General features: G+C 34.7%; 1 long non-coding RNA gene across 1 annotated transcript; it reads left to right on the top strand.

The window, feature by feature from the left end:
• The first annotated feature begins 1,442 nt into the window (after window positions 1–1,442).
• Window positions 1,443–6,686, top strand: LOC126627653 (uncharacterized). Its single transcript, XR_007625102.1, has 5 exons — window positions 1,443–1,584; window positions 1,814–1,854; window positions 1,975–2,034; window positions 2,122–2,616; window positions 6,525–6,686. It is a non-coding gene; the product is annotated as an uncharacterized LOC126627653 (long non-coding RNA).
• Window positions 6,687–6,982: the final 296 nt, after the last annotated feature.

Below are 6,982 nucleotides of genomic sequence, written 5' to 3' on the forward strand. Positions count from 1 at the left end.
CTCCATCCAACAAAGCTACTGCCCCATTAAAAATTTAAAAAACTCAAGAAATTTGATAATTTCATAGTTTAGACCATTTATACAAGTCAGAATGAGAAACACAGATGTTTTCTATATCTTACGCTATATGTTTCGCTGTAAATCGTATGGGGTAAATCTCTTGGTGTCATTCTAAATAAACTGGAAATGTGTCTCATGCAAAATTTACGTTGTTGTTTATTAATGGAAATAAGTTTTAAAGTGATTACCTTTCTTCATACAAGTTCTCTTCACAAAGAAACCTGTATTATGGTTTCGCTTTTACTTGCTTTCACACTGGGGAGGCTTCTGGGCATGTAATTGATGTGTCATTACTCACTATTTTTTATTTATTTATTTATTTTATCCTTATCTTCTATGTAATATCACCATTCTCAACCGAAGGTTGCCTCTTCCAAGTCGGTATGTGATGATCCCCAATCCCTTCTGTGCAATTTCTCCGATCTGAATCTTGGATGGTTCCTCAATGAGGGCAGATTTGTGGGTTTTTGGTTTATAGGGTTTTGTGTCTTGGAAATTTTCTTTATTTTTTGGGTATAAATCTCAGGATTTTGGGGTTTTTACAATGGTGGGTTTATGGAAATTCAAATTCTTGCATTCGCAAATCCATGTAAAACCCTTCAATTTTGTTTTGTTTTAGCTTTTGAGGAATGGTTTTATAGAAATCAACGGTTGGAATTAACTTTAGTAATCTTGATTTTGGTTTGGTTCGGCTAGGGTTTAGACGAGTCCACCTGTTATGGTGAAAATGGAAGATGCTAAATTTTGCTCAATGGAGGTAAATTTTGCTCAATTTTACATATTTTTTTATTGTGAATTTAATACATATGTGGTTGCCCTGCTTGGCTTTGGGGTTTTGATTTGGTGTTTGCTTGGATTTGGGAATTACCATTGTTGGATAGCATTCAAGCAAGATGCATAACTCATGTGCACAATTTTTTTTTTCTTATTCCTTTTCTACCATCTCTTATTTAGATTTGTGTAATTGGTTGGCTTAAAGACGGTTTACAGGCAGGGCTCTATATTCATCTTCAGATTGGTCCATATATTTGTTCAGAATGGAATTTTGGGTAATGATCATTTTCCTCAGCATTTTTTTGTTTCATCAAAGATTTAGTCCGACAATTGCTCGGGTGACAATGTCCATTGGTGAGATTGGTTGGATTAGCCCACTTTTCTGTTGGTATATATTTACTTATGCGGCTTTCTGTATATATTAGACTTTTCATGCTGTAATTTAACAGATTTAATAGTTCATTCAGTGAATAGCTCATCAGTATCCATTTTGAAATCAACATCGTTTACTTTCATATTGATTTACCGTCACCTAACAAGGTTTCTTTGGACCCAAAACCAATCATAATTAACTATTCGCTAATCTATTCAAGAATCAAGGAACCTTGCGTTTATAATTTAATCCTAATTTTTTTCTCTTTGCAGGACAAAAAACTACCTGGGAAGGAAGAGACTGCCAAGAAAGTAAAACCCAGACCGGAGAAGACAAGCAATGGCTGAGGAACCAAGGCTGTAGATCTTTGATAAAAGGTATAAGTCCTTTTCGTTTCTGGTAGTTTGCCCTTGGCTAAAAATGTGAAATTTAATATGGTGTTGATGAGCGTGTTTGAAGGCGGAAGAGCTGATCCTGTAATTTGATTGCTTTGTCACACTCGAAATCATTTATCAATTTTGTTAAGTAATGTTTATATCTGCACCGTCTTCTAACTTTTTTATAAATGTTTTAACCCTGATCTATTGTTTGATGATCGTTTTGTAGCACTGACAATGTCATCGCTCTTTCCATTCCTTTATTTTTTGGTGAGTGCTCACTGATTAATATTGTTGTTGCTTTTAGTTTTTAAATTTTATGAAAAATGCAACCTTCAAACCCTGTTGAAGTCGATTTGGTATCTCAAGATTCCAAATTATTGTTTGCAGATTATGATTTGCATATTGCTAAAGGAGAGGAAGACATTGGCTATTGTGCTGGATATGTAGGTGAGTTGATGATTGTCACTACTTACCTTTTGTATTCTTCACCATTTTGTTCCTTAACAAGTGTCTTTCTTCAAAGGGGCTTCATAGATGCTTGGCAGAGTCCTGACATCAAATTTTTGGGGAATGGTGGCTGATATTGACTCAGATGAAGCCCCTATTTATATATCCTAATCATTTTTATGTTCTATCTTCTCTGACTTGGATGATATTGATCGAATGAATGAGTTAGAAACTGAAAGTTACATTTGTTCCATCAATATGTTGACCAAATGGATGAGTTAGAAGCTGAAAATTACATTAGTTTCTTGCTGCTTTTATGTGTAGTGCTTTATTTTCAAGGTTATTTCTCTCAACACCATGTGAATGTAATGGTTCTTTCCCAATTCAACCAATTTAAAAATTGGGATTTTAACTGATGTTCGTCCATGGTTCCTTACTTTCCAGATATTGAAACATGCATAAATTCACCTGGAAATTATTCATGTTAATGTCCCAAAGGATACAAACATGAAGGCATGGATGAAAAGAGTTGTATCAAAGACAACAAATGGTCAAAGGCCATTCTCCTCATTATTTCATTAGGTATGCATGTTTTTTTTCACATGTTAATATATTGCATATACGAGCCTAAATTTATTTTATTGGAGCCACTTTTGGATCCAAAATTCTCATTGATAGGAGCATATTTATGCGCCTTAGTTAGCTAGTTCTTATGCATTTATGTTGTGTTTTCTTAGTTAAGTTAGTCTTTTTAGCTATTTTCATGTGTTTTCAGGTTTTGAGGAATGAAAGAACAAATTAGGGCTAGGACTAAAGTTGAGAGAGATGGAGAGTTGGGAGAAAGGGAGACTTTGAAAGAGAGTGAAAGAGAAAGGGTTAGAGAGAGGAGTGTGACAGAGATGAGAGGAAAACACGGGATGGGATTGCCAATCCCTGAAATCACTCTCCCTACCCCCAAATACCTGAAATCTCTCCTTCTCTCACTGTCGCCCTCCCACTCACCCATGCCAGGATCGGCATGGCTTTGTCTGTGCCGAAGATAGAACGAAGTGACGGGGCAGTCTCATGATGAAAAAGATGATTCTACCCCTCCATCTCATCATCCTCACTGTGGGATCTAAAGATGAGATGGGCAGTCTCGTCATTCAACACAATAAAAAATTTCTGAAGCAGAGCAATCCTGGTAAAACTGTAAATATTTTGAAATCTGGTCAGAGACAAAATTAACCTCCTAACTTTTAAAAACTACCTTCCAACCCAGCCCCAAATCCCACGGTTTTGTTGTAAATAAAGCAAAATCGAAGGGGGACGAATTGACCTCAAAAGACAAAATTACCCTCCTAACTTTTAATAACTACCTTCCAACCCATCTCCAAATCACATGGTTTTGTTCTAAATAAAGCAAAATAATAAAAAAATGAACAGTGCCTGCCCTCCCCCTACTTTAGAATAGATAATGGCAATCTTGCTGCTGATAGGAGCATATTTATGCGCCTTAGTTAGCTAGTTCTTATGCATTTATGTTGTGTTTTCTTAGTTAAGTTAGTCTTTTAATCTATTTTCATGTGTTTTCAGGTTTTAAGGACAAAGTAAGCAAAAAGATGCAAATTGGAGCATTTTGGAGCAAAATTGAGCTAGAATGGAGCTCATGCATGTGGAGCACAAAGAATGGACGAATTTGAAGGATTGAAGAAGCTAGGAATGTGTTTCAAAGTTGAAGAATTGAAGATGCAAAGTTTCCTAATTGAAGTAGGAAAGTGCCTAATTGAAGATGAAATCCTAGTCAACAATGGATCCCTAGTTGAAGTTGGATTTCTAGAAGATTAAAGATTCCTACTCAAACAAGGTTTCCTACTTGAAGAAGGAAAGTTAAAAGCTAAAGAATCAGCTCAAGTGAAGAAACCTTATCCAAAACATTATCCATAACCTTATCCTATCCTATCTTATCCTAATCCTAATCTACCTATATTTCAGCTACAAAAGGGATTTCTTTTCCTATTTGGAGACTTAAAACCTGATTTCTAGAAGCCTTATCCCTTCCTACAAAGGTGCCACACCTTATCCCTTGTTTTTCTAGAAATCAGCCACAAAACAACCTTTCTAGAAGGCCTTATCCCTTGTCCTACAAAAGTGACGCCCCAAACCTTTCTAGAACTTCTAGAAACATGATTATTCCTTTCCCCCTTGGTTTCTAAAAGCCTTAGCCTTTTCCTTCAAGGATTGTGTGTTATTATCCTATACAAATTGGGCCCTTCAATCCTTTTCCTTTACTACATAGGGGCTGCGAATTTCATCCTATAAATACCATCATTTGCTGCACCATTTAGTCACCACCTTCTACCATATTTTCACTACACCATTCACCCAAACATCCCTCTTGTGCCGTGAGTTTGCAAAGGAGAAGGAAGGAGACTCTTGGAGCCGTGCATGCCATTCAAGGAGCTTGGATTGTTGGAGCGTTTCTAGGTGTTTTCTATCTTTATGTCAATGTTTAAATTTATTTATCTTTGTTTATTTGCGAACATGAGGAACTAATTTCGTTTAAGTTAGAGGGGAATTCAAAGCCATGATCATATGTTTTATATGACTTGACTTCCTCCAGTTATGATTTCATAAATCGTGAATGTGGTTTACTTATCTAGTTGATTGATAACATGTTTATGTATGTTGATTGAGGGTCGACACTTAGTTTGCATGCATGAATTTGATGCTAGAGTATAAGGGAATTTCACCTAATCGTAATTAACTTATATTCATAAGTAGTAAAAGTCGCTAGTCACGATTGTGTTAATTAAATCCTTGGCAAGAGTAACATGCGTATTCCATAGTTATGAATGCCTCGTCAATGCTTATGATTTCCATTGAACTTAATGATCTTTGATATGTGTCTCTATCATGCGTATTCCATAGTTAGGGTCCTTGATAAGAATAATTTGGTTGTAATGCGTATTCCATTCAATTCAATGAATCTAGGGAAATCTGAGAATTAATTGGTGCAATCTAGTTAATTTGGGGCATTGTCATTCATGGTGTGTTGAAAGAGTAACTGGAAATCGAGTCGTATGCATATGTTTCATGTGTGGAGAAGGAACCCTCTAACTAGCCTTTCACCATTCTTTTTTTTATCCAAAATCGTTTTTGTTAAGTTTGTTTTCAAAGTTTATGTTTTAACTTTCAATTTCGTCCAAACAAAATCCCCATTCATTAAGTCTTGTTTTTAGAGTCGAAACCTGTTTTCTTTTGGTCTTTTGAGTATTTTAAGTTCTATTTTCATCCAAATCACTTATTAGGTCTAGAATTGAGTCTTTTTTATTGTTTCTTGCTGTTTTGAGTGTTTTGAGTTAGTTTTGAGTCTATAGAGTCTAGTTTAGTGTTTTTGAGTCTTATTTGTGTTGATTAGCATCCCTAGTTAATCCCCAGTCTAGAACGATCCCTACTTGCATCATTACTACAATTGTCATCAATAGGGTTTAATTTGTGTGTCAAGTTAATTTTCACATCACTCATAAAGTATGTCATTGATGAAAGTTATATTCTGGTGTCTTTTAGTGATCTTCATGTTTTTCGTACGAAATAAGATTGTTAGCTTCTACGGTAAACAGTATTAACTATCAGGGATTTGTTTTCATATTGCATGAAATTTCCAATTTTTTCATCTTTGAATAGTCTCAAGCACGGTAAATATAATAGCACTAGAAAGTGAGGAAATCCACTTTCTTTGGTCAGGTTGGATTCTCTACTATGACTACCATTTTTATCTCTAAACAAATTTTTAATGGTATGTATGATATAAAAGGGTAAATTTAACTATTTTGGTTTCTTTGTTCTCATACTTTGGTGCCTCGAGTTTTAATTTATCACAGTTGTGTCTGAGTTGTTTTCCAGTTACAATTCGGGTGCCATTGGCAACTTCTAGGGGACCAAAATTGTTTTCAGGTCAAAATACAAGAACCAAGTAGAGCCATTTTACGGTACAATGTGTTTACCGGTTCTCATGTCCAAGTTTTTCTTTTGCTTTCAATTAAGTTTTGTTTGTATGTTATGTTTTCATGGAAACTCTTGCACAGATTTCAATTGCACAGATTTCAATTACATTGTACTTGAATGTCCTGAACTCAAGTCAATCAGGATTTTTTTTGGTTGAAACCATTGAATTTCGTTGTACTTGAATGATATAGATGTGGGGAATACATTTACATAAGGATTAATTTTAACCATTGAATTTTATTTCATTTGTCCTTAGAGCTTGAGTAACAAGATCATCAAATTCTTATATTCGTTATCTGTGAGAATAAACCTACATGCATAACAATATTGTTACACTTCTACTTTTATTGGGTTTTTATATAGTTTGTGTGTTTGCTTAGTCTTGCCTTGGAGTTGGATCCACTTTGTGTAATGGATTGTGATTTGTTTGAAAATATCTTTAGTGATGATTTTGAGTATAATGTGTTTTTCTAATACTATTTTTCTCTCCCTTTGTAATCCAGTCATGCAGAAGACATCTCCATTAACCAGTAACAGATGAAATCGTTTGCTGTCGAGATTCCCGTGCAGAAGAGTGAAAATGCTGCAAGTGAAGGATATTTAACAGCTCAAGACACATGGTATGAGGGTGCAGGTAAACTGTACATATGCATCTGGAAAAAGTTAAAAGTTAGGCAATACTTTTGAACTGCATTAAGCTGTTAAAAAATTAAGGTTAAGCTATATTTTACTTATCAAGAATGGGTAAACAATTTTAAATAGGAAAATTAAGTGCTTATATCAGGTAAACTATCAATTTTACAAAGTTTTCTGGTAAATTAGATATATAGTTTAATTTTAGAACTTTTGTCCAGTAGGGATTTGAAATAGGGATTGAGACTCTCACATATGAGTAAGATGTCCCAATTGTTCATTGATTCTTAGGTGCTACGTCTTTTTAATTGCTTTGTGTGAAAACTAT

The sequence above is a fragment of the Malus sylvestris genome, chromosome 7 (assembly GCF_916048215.2).
Source record: "Malus sylvestris chromosome 7, drMalSylv7.2, whole genome shotgun sequence".
Taxonomy (NCBI): Eukaryota; Viridiplantae; Streptophyta; class Magnoliopsida; order Rosales; family Rosaceae; genus Malus; species Malus sylvestris.